The sequence below is a fragment of the Arachis hypogaea genome, chromosome 19 (assembly GCF_003086295.3).
Source record: "Arachis hypogaea cultivar Tifrunner chromosome 19, arahy.Tifrunner.gnm2.J5K5, whole genome shotgun sequence".
Lineage (NCBI taxonomy): Eukaryota > Viridiplantae > Streptophyta > Magnoliopsida > Fabales > Fabaceae > Arachis > Arachis hypogaea.
In genome coordinates, this window is record NC_092054.1 from 72078537 (window position 1) to 72093194 (window position 14658).

General features: G+C 36.4%; 1 long non-coding RNA gene across 1 annotated transcript; it reads left to right on the plus strand.

Annotated features, from left to right (window-relative positions):
• Positions 1-9035: 9035 nt before the first annotated feature.
• LOC112779619 (uncharacterized) lies at positions 9036-13542 on the plus strand. Its single transcript, XR_011877822.1, has 3 exons — positions 9036-9773; positions 9858-9997; positions 11676-13542. It is a non-coding gene; the product is annotated as an uncharacterized lncRNA (long non-coding RNA).
• The last annotated feature ends 1116 nt before the right edge of the window (positions 13543-14658 follow it).

Below are 14658 nucleotides of genomic sequence, written 5' to 3' on the forward strand. Positions count from 1 at the left end.
TTCCAGTACTTGCTTAGGGACAAGCAAGCTTTAAGTTTGGTGTTGTGATGCCAGGGCATTTTGGCCAGTTTCACTGACCTTTTCTTTACTGTTTTTAGGTTAGTTTCATGCATTTCTTTAGGAAATAAGCTAGTTTTGGGTAAATATTCACTTATGCCTTCACTCAAGCATACATTGTGCATTTTACATGATTTCATGAGGATTTTGCATAAGTTTAGTGACAAATATTATGTTGCATTACTCATGACTTGGACTAGAGCTTTGATGCACTTTGTTGCTTGATTTCAGGACCAAAAAGGAGCAAGAAAAGGGGAGGTAACTTGCAAAGATTAATGAGAAAAGTGATTTCCAATAACACTCTCAAAAAGCCATCAATGCCCACATTAGAGAGTCACGTTAACCAAGTTAACGTGAACTCTAACGTGGAGAAAAGAAGTTGAGCCAACGTTAGTGACACTCAACATTGTCACTAACGTTGGCAATCACTCATAAGTGGCCACGTTAGAAGCCACGTTAACCTAGTTAACGTGGCCTCTAACATTAAGGGGGAGGGAGAGAAGCCAACGTTAGTGACACTCAACATTGTCACTAACGTTGGCCTATGGTGCTAAGTACCACGTTAACTCCCACGCTAACTTGGTTAACGTGGGAACTAACGTAGAGAATGAAGAGTTGTCGACAACGTTAGTGACACTCAACATTGTCACTAACATTGAAGCAACCACACAACCCCCAAGAGTCACGTTAACTTCCACGTTAACTTGGTTAACGTGGAAGCTAACGATTAGAAATGAAAGATGAGCCAACGTTAGTGACACTCAACATTGTTACTAACGTTGGGATGGCTAAAAGATGGCCACGTTAGAAGCCACATTAACCTAGTTAACGTGGACTCTAACGTGAGACCTAGGGGCACATTGGAACGTTAATGATAATGTTGAATGTCACTAACATTCTCGAAGGATGGCAAAGGCCACGTTAGAAGCCACGTTAACCTAGTTAACGTGAGCTTTAACGTGAAGCAAGAAGGGGCACACTGGAACGTTAGTGACAATGTTGAGTGTCACTAACGTTCTCGAAGATTGACAAGGCAACGTTAAAAGCCACGTTAACCTAGTTAACGTGGGTTTTAACGTAAGGCAAAAGGGGTGCATTGGAACGTTAGTGACAAAGTTAAGTGTCACTAACGTTCCCGAACTTGGACTTTCACTAAATGATTAACACTCCTTACGCCCTGAGCTTAAGTCTCTGCCCACTCCGCACTTTCTCTCTGCAAGTAAAGCCAAGCCCAAATAAAGAAAGGAACTGCTTCAAACTCAAGATCCAAAGGCCCAAGACTTGAAGAGTGAACTAGAAGCTGAGAAGAGTAGTATATATAGGAGTAGCTTTGAATTGTAAAATAGTTCTGGAGGCTGAAGAACCACTCTCTGTATTTTACTTTCTTTGCAATTTCTAGTTTATGATGTATTCTCCATCTTTGTTTTCATTTTCAAGAGCTATGAACAACTAAACCCCTTTCATTGGGTTAGGGAGCTCTGTTGTAATTTGATGGATCAATACTAATTTTCATTGTTCTTCTTCTATCTTTCCTCTTGATTTTACTTGAAAGCTTTCGATCTTCATCCAATTGAGTAGTTACCTTGGAAGAGAAGCTATTCAAACTTGGATCTCTTTTGAACCTTGGAAGAGGAATGAAGAGATCAAGCTAGAAATGCTTTCTCATGCTGGACCAAATTGGGTTTGGATGGGTATGTGACTGTAACCCTCTCAATACTTGGTTTGGGAAATGCATGTGGTATAATCAGTGACCATACTTCATCTCTTCTCATGAGCAATTGACCAAGGAATTGGCTATTGATCAAGATTTGAGAGATTGAATTGCAAGGAATTGTAATTCAATCACTTAAGATTGCCAAGGAGATCAATGAGTGCATTGATTGAGGAAGAGATGAAAATGAACTTGATCCGGAGAATTGCAACATCTCCTAAGCCCAATCAACTCCCCATCTCTAGTCTCACCCATTCTCTTTAATTTCTGCGATTTACTTTTATGAGCAAATCCCCCATTCCCATTTACAATTCTGCAATTTATTTTCAGTCATTTACTTCCAGTCCTTTAGTTCTAGCATTTACTTTTCTGTTATTTACATTCCCGCCATTTTATTTTCTGCAACTTTCAACCCAAATTCTGGATTCGCTCAACTAGAACATTCTTCTAATTAAAGTTTCTTGATCAATCAATCCCTGTGGGATTCGACCTCACTCTATTGTGAGTTTTTACTTTACGACAACTTCGGTACACTTGCCGAAGGGAGATTTGTTGAGAGACAAGTTTTCCGTGCATCAATAAAAGGTAGGCTATTTGGGTAAGTGAGCTAAATGAAACGATGGCCTCAATCATATAAGTGCATGAATACACAAAATAATGGACATAAAGCATCAAACAAATCAAGGATCACAATCATAGAAAGAGAATATTACACACAAGAGGAAAAATAAGTGGTTATAAGATGTAACCACACCATTAGGCTCAAATCTCAGAAGCTTGTGTTCGTAGCTCAAAAACCATGTTCAAAAATAAATTCTTTCAATAAAGTTCAACAAAAAATTTTTTTCAAATTGGTAGGTTTTCCTAAAAACAGTTTCTTGAAAAAAAAATTATCTCCCTAACCAAGTAGTCCTAATAAGAAAGAAGTGGTAAAAATATGTACAAATTCTAACTAACATGCAACCTAACATGCAATGCAATAACTAATCTAACACTGGTGTTGAAAAAGGAAATTGTTACCCATGGAGATCGATCGGACGACCTCTCCACACTTGAAGATTGCACCGTCCTCGGTGCATGCAAAGAAGAGCAATGTGGATGGGTTGTTACAACTGATGAGCTTCTTCAAAAGGTTGTGCAGACGACTTGTTTGTTGCCCCATTTGAAGCTTATCCTTTCCCTCTTGGTGGCCAATCCTAAAAGGAAAGAAAAAGAAAGAAAATCAAGCCTATAGCAAAGATATCAAAGCAAATAGAGCATAGGCGGGGGCTAATGCCAAATAAGAGTATGGTTCTCTACTACATGCTAGCTACAACATGTGAGTGAGAAAATAATGTAAGCTAAGGCATATCATGAAGCTTGATGCAAGAGTAAATCCAAAGCATGAAGAGCATATTGAGCATCAAGATCAAATAAGAATTGACACAAACAAGATTAGTGATAAGCATGAGAGCAATTGGTCCCACCCTAACTCAATGATAATGAGGCACAAAAACAAGGAACACTGAGTTAGGAAGGACTAAAGCACTAATCTCGTGTGAAGAAACAACATTACAATTAATGCTACAAGTCACGAAGCACCAAAATAATGCAAGAAATTCTCAACAATTGAGTAGGAAGATGCAACACCATTATTAAAATGAGAAACTTAGAAAATAAAATGAAAACAAGCTATAAAAACAAAATTAAAATGTAAAGAATAGAAGTATACGAATGCGATAAATAAAAGAAAATGGAAGATAAGAAAAAAAACTTTTTTTTGTTACCAACGCGGACGCGTCATGCACGTTTACGCGTCGATGCGCAGTTTGGCCGAAGGGCGCGTACGCTCCAGGTGCGCACACGTGTGGGTTAGGTTGGGCGCAGGGCACAGCGCTAGCTCAAGGTTAGCCCAACTCTCTAGAAAATGTACCATGAGGGTAGGTGGCGCTATCGACGCGCGTGGTGAGGGAAAAACGATTCCACACAAAACTCACCGATAAGTGTATTGGGTCGCATCAAGTAGTAATAACTCACAAGAGTGAGGTCGATCCCACAGGGATTGATGGATTGAGCAATTTTAGTTAGGTGATGAATTTAGTTAAGCGAATATTCGATGATTTGAGTGAAACTTGATTAATAGAATCTAAATTGCAAGAAAATAAAAGGTGCAAAAGGTAAATTGATTGAATCTAAAGGTGCTGAAGAGGTAAATTGCAGAAACTTAAAGGGCAAGAAAGTAAAAGAGCTGAAACTTAAATTGCAAGAAAAGTAAATTTTAGAAACTTAAAGTGCAAGAAATGTAAATTGCTTAAAGAGTAAAAGGGATTTGGGTACTGGAATTCAGAATTGAACAAGAAAATGCAAGCTAAAGTGAATTAGAGAGCTCTGAGATGAAGAAATTTAGCTCAGCAGCCAAACAGAAATGTAAAATTGCTTGAAGAAATAAACAGCAAGAAAACTTAGCTCAATTATGAAATTCTAAAAGAGAACTTGAAGATCAAAGAAGAGCAATGAGATCAGAAATCGGATCTAGATCTCATTTACTCCCTTGACCAAGCAGAAAAGAAATTGCAGATGAAATGAAAATGAAAACAGCAAAAGAAGCTTAGATCCAATTCTCTAATTCCCAAAACTTTATGAAAGAAAAGCAAAGATGATTCTCAGATCAGGAATCAATCGAGCTCTTCAATCTCAATTCAAAAACCCAAAAATAGAAAGTAGAGTTGCAGAAGAAAGAAAATGAAAACAAAAAGCAAATCAGGTCCAATCCCAATTCCCAAATTCAAAACAAATGAAAATTAAAAGTGAGAAAATTAAAATGAGCTAAAGGTCCCTTTACAAATCAAATTAACTCCTATATATACACACTTTCTATTTTGGTCTTTTAAAGCTTGGAGTGGGCCTTTTGATTTTGGATTTGAAGAAGCGATGGATCCGGATGGCATTTCATTGAAAATGGGTTGGGGGTATGCTCCAGTGGAGTGCTCTGTTTTGAGTAGTGAACGTTGCGTTCACTTAGCCTTGTGTGCCTTGTCATGTGCCAAGCCTCCTTGCCTAGCTTTCACTCTTTGAACGCTACGTTCAAATTATGAACGCTACACTTGAGTGGGATTGGGTTGGAGGCATGCTTGGTCCACTAGCGTTCACTATTTTGAATGCCACACTCCATTCTTTGAGTGCTACATTCCTTTGTTTCCTTTGGCGAGCTTTGCTTTCCTTGGCCAAGAGCACAAAAAAGTTCACAAAAGTGAACGTGCCGTTCACTCTAGTGAACGTGGCTCTTGTTGTGCCTTGGTTTCTTTGAGCGCTCCGTTCCCTCCTTTGAACGCTACTTGTGTTGCTTGGTTGTGTGGCTTGCTTCCCTTGATTGAGAGGCACAAAAAAGGTAGGGAAAGTGAGGGTGGCGTTCACATTTTGGAACGCTACCCTTGGTTTGCCTCGTGCCCAGCTTCCCTTGTGAATGCCACGCTTTAATGTCATGGGCCACGCTTTTAAAAGCGTGGCCTAAGGTCCAAAGCGTGCTCCAAAATTCTTCTTTCCTTTTTTTCATCATTTCTTCACCTACAAGCAACCAAACAACTAATCAAAGTCCCACCAAAATTACTAGATCTTTGCATCATTTATAAAATCAATTAATTCTAGCATAAAACCTATGATTTTGTGTAAAATAAATGATATTTGATTGGTTCAACATAATCATGAAAATCCACTCCAATTACTTACTTATTGTGCAAGAAAGTGCATAAAACCTAATGAAACTAATGAAAAATGCTTGTAAAATTAACATAAGATGACTTGTCATCACAACACCAAACTTAAACCTTACTTGTTTCCAAGCAAGCACTAAACATGAGAAGAAATGAAATGAAACAGAGAAGCATATATATCCTTATTTAGCAGATAATAGAATTGAGACCAAGGGGTTTTATGCAGACAAGATGCAGCTCACTTATTCTTTGCTGATAGATAAGAAATGTTTCTTGGAGGATTCACTAGAGTTGCTGTCACAATGCCTTGCTTTTTGATTGATCCCTTTTTGGTTTTTCCTTCTTTCTTTTGCTTAGAAAGCTTATTTCTCAATGATAACTCAGTGTCAAGTGTTGCAGCAGCCTTTTGGCTCAATTTTGCTCAACACTTCTTCACTACAGACACTTGGCTCACAAATCTTCTTAGGAACATTGATGCCCAGCATCTCTTTCGATCACTAAAATGCTTTGTAGCTAGCTTGCTCTTGATGATGGACTTTCGGTTGGTAATCCCGGATTAGTTAATCCAAGTTACCAAGTTTTAAAGGACTCCTCAAAACTTAATTATCCAAGCATATCCTAGTACAAAAAGCATCACAGACATATGTCCTAAGGTCCAAGCTATTGGTGTCTAGCCTTATTATTTGTTTCTTTGCCAATTCTTGGCTTTTCTTTTCTTTTTCTTTCTTACTTTGCTTCATTTTCCAGGGAATTTCATTAATAAAAGGTTTAATGACAGCAACCAGGTTAACACTACAAAGAACGTTCTATTATGCAGCTTTTATTATTGAGCTTATCATCTTAATCAAGCAATTACCACCACAAACTTCATTCTAATTCCTACCACATTGAACAATCACTTTCTATTTCAAACATTTTTCTCTTAATTGTGCAAAAGGGAAACAAAACATGAGTTTAAGATAGATGAGTGATAACAAGCATAATGCAAATCCTAACAAGAAAACTACTCAAGATATGAAAGTGCAGAATATAAAATATTTGGAGGCATATCATGTTTCTGATATGCATCATCCTTATTTAATTAAAATTATAAAAGGGACTCCACCACCTCTAGTTGTCGTGCTCTTTCATTTTGCTGGATTCTCCCTTCCTCTTTGAGTTCTTCTTTCTTTCTTGGGGTTCTTCAACAGGGCACCTTCGATCCCAAATTTGGTCTACCTGACCCCAAAGCCCAGCATCCTTCAATCCTTGTTGCATGTGTGATGTATTTTTATTGGCTAGTGCTCTCTGATGGTCTACCAATTCTTGGCATTGCTCAAATGGCTTGATCTGTTGGTTCAATGCTGGCATGCTATGGACTACATAGTCCAACTTTGCTTGAGTTGCTATATCATACTCCATTCTGTCCAAGTTCCTATGCTCTCCAATTGTATGATAGATATTCTTCCATTGGTAGAAATTTTTTGTGTACTCCCCATACTTGGACTGTCGTAGGGACAATCTATTGAATGATTCTTGAAAGTTTGCTGATTGTTCCCCTTGCCCCTCAAGAATTTTTGCCTGAAACTCTCTTTGTTGCTCCAATATTTAGAAATGGAAATTTTCTTGCTTCTCCATCATTTGCTACTGCCAATGCTGTTGTTGCTCACGATCCTTCAAATACTGCTCTTGTTGCCTCAAGTATTGCTCCTGTTGTTGCTACTGTGCTCTCATGTATTGTTGAGATATTTCTTCAATGGCTCTTTGCATTTGGCTCAGGTCCATTGCACCAGGAGCTTGTTCCCCCTCTACTTGTGGTCTTCTCCTTCTTCCTTGAGCTCTTCTCTCTTGCTGATTGTCAGTGTCATCAGCGACACCCTCCATGCTTTTCTTAGTGATCCCTCTGCTTCCTTTTACCTTCTCAGTATTTTCATCCTCAAAGAGTACTCCTGCTTTTTTGCATAGCCTCAGAATAGTGCTTGGGTGACCAAGTCTACTTGATTTACCAGTATCCTCAGCTATTTCTTGAATGCTATCTGCAATAAGCTGCGGGACATTTACTTCTCCTCCCCTAAGTATGCAATATGTCAGGATTGTTCTCTTGATTGTGACCTCAGATGTATTTGTAGTAGGGAAGATGGATCTTCTCACTATCTCATATCAACCTTTGGCTTCTGGTATGAGATCTATTCTTTTCAAGTGGCTTGGAGCTCCCTTTGAGTCCCTTTCCCAATCCTTGCGTTCAAAACATAACCCATTTAATATCTCATCAGGGTCATTCTCAACCTGCAGTCTTTCCTCAAAGCTGGGTTCTCCATATAATATCACCCTTATCTGTAGGACTCTCATAATGGATGGTGGGCTGAAATCTACCTCAACCCCTCTAACGTAGCTCTTATAGGGAGGGTTGTCCTTGCTTGTCCTCACAGTATTTGCATAAAATTCCCTTATCATGACTGTACTGATGTCTGTGAGAGGTTCACACAAAAGTTCCCATCTCCTCTTTGCCTCTATTCTTCTCATAATGGGATATTCTCCATCTTTCAGTCTGAACCCCGTCTCTGGAATGACTTTCTTTGATTCTATTAGCCTATAATACCTTGATTCATGGAATTGAGACTTAAATTTCTTGGTATCATAGGTTGGTGGTTCGGCTACAACTGGTTCCTTTCCTTTCCTTCTTTTGGAACTTGATGAAGCCATGAGTTAGGAAGGAAAGAAAGAAGAAGAGAAGATAGGCTTCGGTTAAGGCACGGTAGTGATGGAAGAAAGGGGAGGTAAGGTGTTGTGTGGTGTCTTTAGGTAAGAGAAGAATAATGTAAACTTTGTAGGGGACTTATACGAAGAAAGCAAAGGTGTGTGGCTTAAGGAATGTTGCTGCCAATTTATAGAAGGGAAGGTGTAACAACCCTAGTTTTTGAAAATCAAATAAATAGTTATTTGTGATTTATTTTATTTGTTGATAATTTTATTTTAAAAAAATTATTTTACAAAAGATAATTAAATACATTTTCATGATAATTGAAGTTTAAATTAATTAGAATTTTTATATAATCTTTATTGGATATTTGGTATAATTGAAACTATAAGTTTGATAATTGAAAAATTAGAATAATTGTATAATTTAATTTAAATAAATTCTATTTTGAATGAATTATGTTATTAATTTGAATTCCTAAAAATTATTTTATTAGAAATGATTAGATTGATATTTATAAATACTTTAAGTTTAGGTCAATTAATATTTATGTACCATTTTTATTATAATCAATTATTTTATAAATTGAAATTAAAGTTTTAGAGATAGAAAAATAATAGAGATTTGTATGATCTAATCTGGAAAATTGATATTTGAATTTAAATTGTACTTTACAAAATATAATTAACTTGTTTATTTTATAATGTAAATTAGAAATAATTAATTGAACTTAGTAATATGTTGATAAATAATGTTCCTAAATATTTTTAATAAAGTATATTTAATTTTAAAATTACTCTACCTTCCGATTTTATCAAAATATCTATTCATAGCTATCCATTATTCTTTTATAAAATCCTAATTCCTAACCCTAAATTCCCAAATTTCCAAATTGAGAAAACAGAAACCCTAATCTCCTCTAACCCTGACAGCCGCCGAAACCCCCTTCCCCCAAACTTAGCAGCTTAGACGCACAAACACTGGAGAAACGAGAAACAGAGAGAACGGAGAGTGCAGAGAAAGGAGATGGAGTCTGACGCAGTCGCCACCTCCGTCGTGTGTCACCATCGGTCATTGCTGCTGAGCTGTCGTCGGAAATGGAACCGCGGAGAGAGAGAGCCATCCAGCCACCTTGCCAGAGCCGTCGTTTGTGCGCCGTCGCCGTTGAAGGAGGAAGCTGTTCATGCCTATCGCAGTCCCATGGAGTCCGCGCTGCCATCACGAGTGAGAGAGGGAGGCGTTGCTGCTTGCGCCGCCGCCTTGCCTCCGTCACCGCTGGGGTTTCGTTGCTACCGCCGTTGGTTCACCATGGAGGAGAGTGGATCTGAGGAGAGAGAACTCGAGGAAGAGAAGAACACGAAGAGGAGGAACTGGGATCGTTGTTGTCACCACCGCTGCTGAAGACTAGCCCCCGCCCCGAGATTTTACCGTCACCATTCTACCCGGCGTCGCCAGCACTGAAGTCGGCCACTACCACCGTCGAGCCTTGTTGGAACTGGTGTTGCTTCTGGAGGTTTGGAAGGGAGGCTTGCTCGGATCTGCTTCTGGTCCTGGTTCTCGCAGCTGCCGGAGCCTCTGCTGCCATCAGCGCTGCCATTAAAGCTATTGATTTGGTCCCAATTCCTCCATTTTTGAGACCGTGAGCTTTAATCCTTGCTCTGCTTCTATCCTATTCCTATGTCTTTCACCTGTTCTAACTAAGGAAACCTATGTTTTTGTTCAGTGCTGCTACTCTATTTTCCCTGTTTACTGCTAGAACTATCATAGGGGATACTGTTAAACTGTTAGAGCTGCTGTTGTTGCTGATGCGAGTTAGAACGAAATTGGAGTCACGTTTAATTTTGTGGGTTTCGACTAACTGAGGTAGGAGATTTAACGTTTTTAATTTAGAATGCCTACAAAGTTATTGGATGAGTGCAAATGGTTAACAAAGGTTAAGAATTTCTTAATTAACATGAATGACTTGAAATGCATGTGGAATTAGTTGGTTGTTGTGATTATTCTGAGCTGTGATTGAATTTAGATGCTGTTGTGAATAATGATTAATTTAGTATAGTTTATTAAATTGAAATATGCCGAGTTAATTATTGAAAAGCTGTGGTATGGATAACTGATGAATTGAGTTTTGATTATTGCTGTGAATGTAATTAGTTTTGTTGTTATGAGAGACTAATTGATAGAAATAAGCTTGGTTTGAGGTTGTGAAATTTGAAATAAGTTTGATGATGTTTTAGTGCTTCAATTGGATTATTGAATTCAGGTTAAGGCTGCGAATGTCTTTGGGCTTTGTTGTGAGTGTTTGAAGTTGTAATTGATATTGTTTTCTCTGATGTGGATGGAATTGAGTTGAATTATAACTGTAGTTGGTGATTGATTTGATGATTGTGCGTACTGAATGTTGTAAGGGATAGAATAAATGGTGTTACTTTTGTTGCTGAGCTTGCTGATGTGAATTGATGAGTTATTGTGTGTTTGAATGATGATGAGTGTATATGGAAAATTATGCTTGGCATAGTGTAGAAAAGAAAAGGTTTGATGATACTTAAGTACTTGACATCGTGTGAATTATTGATTCTGGGTTCTTGGGCTGTGTTGGCAATGAAGACAATTTTGAATAACTGGAAAGAGCTTAAACGTGTGATTTTGGAAGGGTTATAAGTTCAAATGTGGTTTTTGATAAGTAAGGTTGTTGAAAATGCTTAAGGCAGAATTTCTGCATACATGACAGTAGAAAGAATCAATTTCTGGGAGCATCCCAGGTCATATACTTGAATGAAACTATTTTTGCATGAAACTTTACCGTGTTTTGAGCATCTCATAAAAAATTCAGAATTTATTGATGAGTATTTTGGGAGAAATGAATTTTTGAAGATTGATGGTTTCTGCAGAAAATTCTGTTTCTTTACTGCAGAAGCACCAACTTCCAACTCACTTAACTTTCAATTCTGGTAAGTATTTGAGCTGAAACTAACGGCATTTTCAAGCTTCCTGTGTCCACAATCTTCATTTTAAATTTCATGTCAACATCCTATTTAACCAAGTAGATATGTTGAAAAGAGTATGGATAACTCACTGGATTTTAGAAACCGAATTCTAAAAGGCCTGGCTGTGTTTCTCACTTCATAACTTTTTCATATGACATGGTATTAATCTGGAATTGGATTCAATAAAAAGCTGAAAGAGTCTTGTTTGAGGTCGTGAATTTTGAAAGGCATTGGGTGAAAACTGGATTTTTAAGGAATTTATCAAACTTACTACTTGCTGCTGTTTTTCTGCATTTTCTTAGGAAACAATAACAGAATTATAAGAGAGATGGTACAAGTTTTTATTGTGACCAAATTACCTCAACACCAAGTTTCTTGGAATACTAGTCTATTGAGTTTAATTTTGAAAGAATCCTATGATAAGTGAAAGTTAGTTACGAATTGATGAGGTGAAAGTTGAATTGATGGGTTATGTGGGAATTGTGGGTTATGACCGAACTGTTGGCTATTGTAAATTGTGAATTTTCTGACTGATTTGAGAACCTCTTATTTTGTAGTTGTTGAAGAAAGGGGGAGACTTGTTGAGAAAGAGGGAACCCGTAAGGGTGGCTAAGTCCGAGTATTAGGGGAGGTGTTGTCGAAATTTTATAAAATTTGAGGTTTTATTTGAAAAGTTATTTTAGAAGATTTGGATTTGAAAAATGATTATTTAAGTTTTATTTGATTACTTCTAATGAGAGGCTATGTTTTGAAAGGTGTTTAATGAAATTAAAATAAATAATTTTCTTGAGTCTTTTGATAGAGGACTAAACTGAAAAATAGTTTTAAAGTTGGCTTGACTCAAGGTTGCTAAAGCAGAGATTATGAACTGAATTGATGATTGAGATTTTTGCGAACGAATGCTTGAGAAAGTTAAGAAAGGTTTAAGAAAATATGTTAAGGATTCAAAGGGAAAAGAGAATGGGGAACTGATATATGGATTGTTGAGTTTTAGAAAGGAAAATGAAAAGTGATAAAATACGGGAAAACCTCATGAACTCTTAGTTGTTTAACTACGGGGAAAATCCATGAATTGATAATTGGTAAAATTAGGGAAGTACCCACGAACAGAATGATCATTGATCTCGGAAAAAACCTATAGATTGTTATTTGTTTTATATGCGGGAAAAACCCACGGACTGATAATCATTGATTACGGGAATAACCCATGAATTGTTGTATGTTGATCTCGGGTATAGCCCATGAACTGAAGATTAATGATTGCTGTGTATTGATCTCGGGTATAACCCACGAACTGAAGATCGCTATGTTATTGTGTATTGATCTCGGGTATAACCCACGGACTGAAGATCTCTGTTTTGTTTGTGAAATGATCTCGGGGACGCCCACGAACTGAGGATCACTGTTTCCCCTTGTGCGTATATTATGGGGTCGGGCTTTGCGCCGACTGCCGGTAGTCACGAAGGAGTGGTATTCTTACCTCCGACAGATATGCACTAAGGACACAAAGGAAAGCCATATCTGGGACTTGTTCCTAGGTAATGTCGGGCTGCAGGGTGTAAACCAACACGTGAGCTCATGGCCTGCTAAAGATAGACATGCATCATATTGGTTGTGCATTTACATTTGGTTGTGTTTGCCTGTATTACTTTTTTTTTTGTGCTGTTTGTCTTATTGTGATTCCTTTGCGTGTTGAATTGAGTTTCTTACTTGTGCTAGTAGTTTGTGAATGGAAAGAGATGATTAATATCTGTCATTATGACTGAGAATCAATTATGTGGCTGAAAGATATTTAATATGACAAGTTTTGCGATGGAGATCTTTTTTTGGGTTTAGAGATTTAAAGAAAGTAATTATTTATCTAAAGTAAGATTAAAAAGTATTTCAAGGGATTTAACAAAGATGGTTTATTAAGCAAAGTTAATTATTTGCATGTTAATCATTACTTTTACGGCATTCCCATTCCCTACTGAGAACGTGTGGTTTGTTCTCACCCCAAAATCTTCCACATTTTCAGTGACACAGGTACGAAGATTCAGTTTGAAGTTGCGGGCAATTCTAGCATTTATTTACGAGTTAAGTTTATGACTTGAGTTTCTTTCATAGAATTCCCTCGCCTTTGTAGCTTTAGTTTTTATTTTATGCAGAGGGATAGGAGTTGTACCTGAATTTTATTTAAATTCTTTTGTATAATATTACTATTATTAATAATTATGTGATTATTATTACTTGGTGATGTTTGCTATATGATTTTAATTTTTAAAAAAAAAAATTCTGGTATTTTTACTAAAATTGAATCGCGATATCAAACTAAAGGCTTAATAGTAAATAGTTAATAAGGAAAACAGGTCAGTAACGCCTTACTTTTGGTACGATCATGACGTATTGAAAGTTGGGTCGTTACAATATGGTATCAGAACAGTTCGTTCCTGTTAGAGCCTTGGGAATGGACTGACTATGCTTCATTGCATACTCTGAGTGTCTGTCATCCTTTGTGACTTGTTCTTGTAACAAGAGTTTGTGTTTTATTTGCATGACTGTCTGATGATTAACGCTGTTAGTTTACCATTTCATATTTCATGGTATTAGGTCTGGCCAACTTAATACTAATGATTTATGTACATGGCAACACTAACAGGTTATCATAGACGAAATAGAAGTAATAGGTAATGCGATTCACAGGGTTTGGGAGCGTTAGAGGTTATGAAGTTAGCTTCAATTCGACGTATAATCTTTATTCGTGCCACATGAACTCGTGTCATCTTTTTCTTCGTTGCTTTCATTGCCATCTTTTTCTCTAGTTTGATTGTTCCCAACCATACTCTGTCATTCTTGTATACCTTTGCTTGCCTATGAATCTGACTCTTTGAATATTCATCCCTGATAATGCCTATGTTTCTGTTCATATATTCTGTTTTCTTTGATTTAAGTTTGAACTTATTTTATTCTAGCAATTTTCGAGGGCGAAAATTTTTATAAGGTGGGTAGAATGTAACAACCCTAGTTTTTGAAAATCAAATAAATAGTTATTTGTGATTTATTTTATTTGTTGATAATTTTATTTTAAGAAAATTATTTTACTAAAGATAATTAAATACATTTTCATGATAATTGAAGTTTAAATTAATTAGAATTTTTATATAATCTTTATTGGATATTTGGTATAATTGAAACTATAAGTTTGATAATTGAAAAATTAGAATAATTGTATAATTTAATTTAAATAAATTCTATTTTGAATGAATTATGTTATTAATTTGAACTCCTAAAAATTATTTTATTAGAAATAATTAGATTGATATTTATAAATACTTTAAGTTTAGGTCAATTAATATTTATGTACAATTTTTATTATAATTAATTATTTTATAAATTGAAATTAAAGTTTTAGAGATAGAAAAATAATAGAGATTTGTATGATCTAATCTAGAAAATTGATATTTGAATTTAAATTGTACTTTACAAAATATAATTAACTTGTTTATTTTATAATGTAAATTAGAAATAATTGATTAAACTTAGCAATATGTTGATAAATAA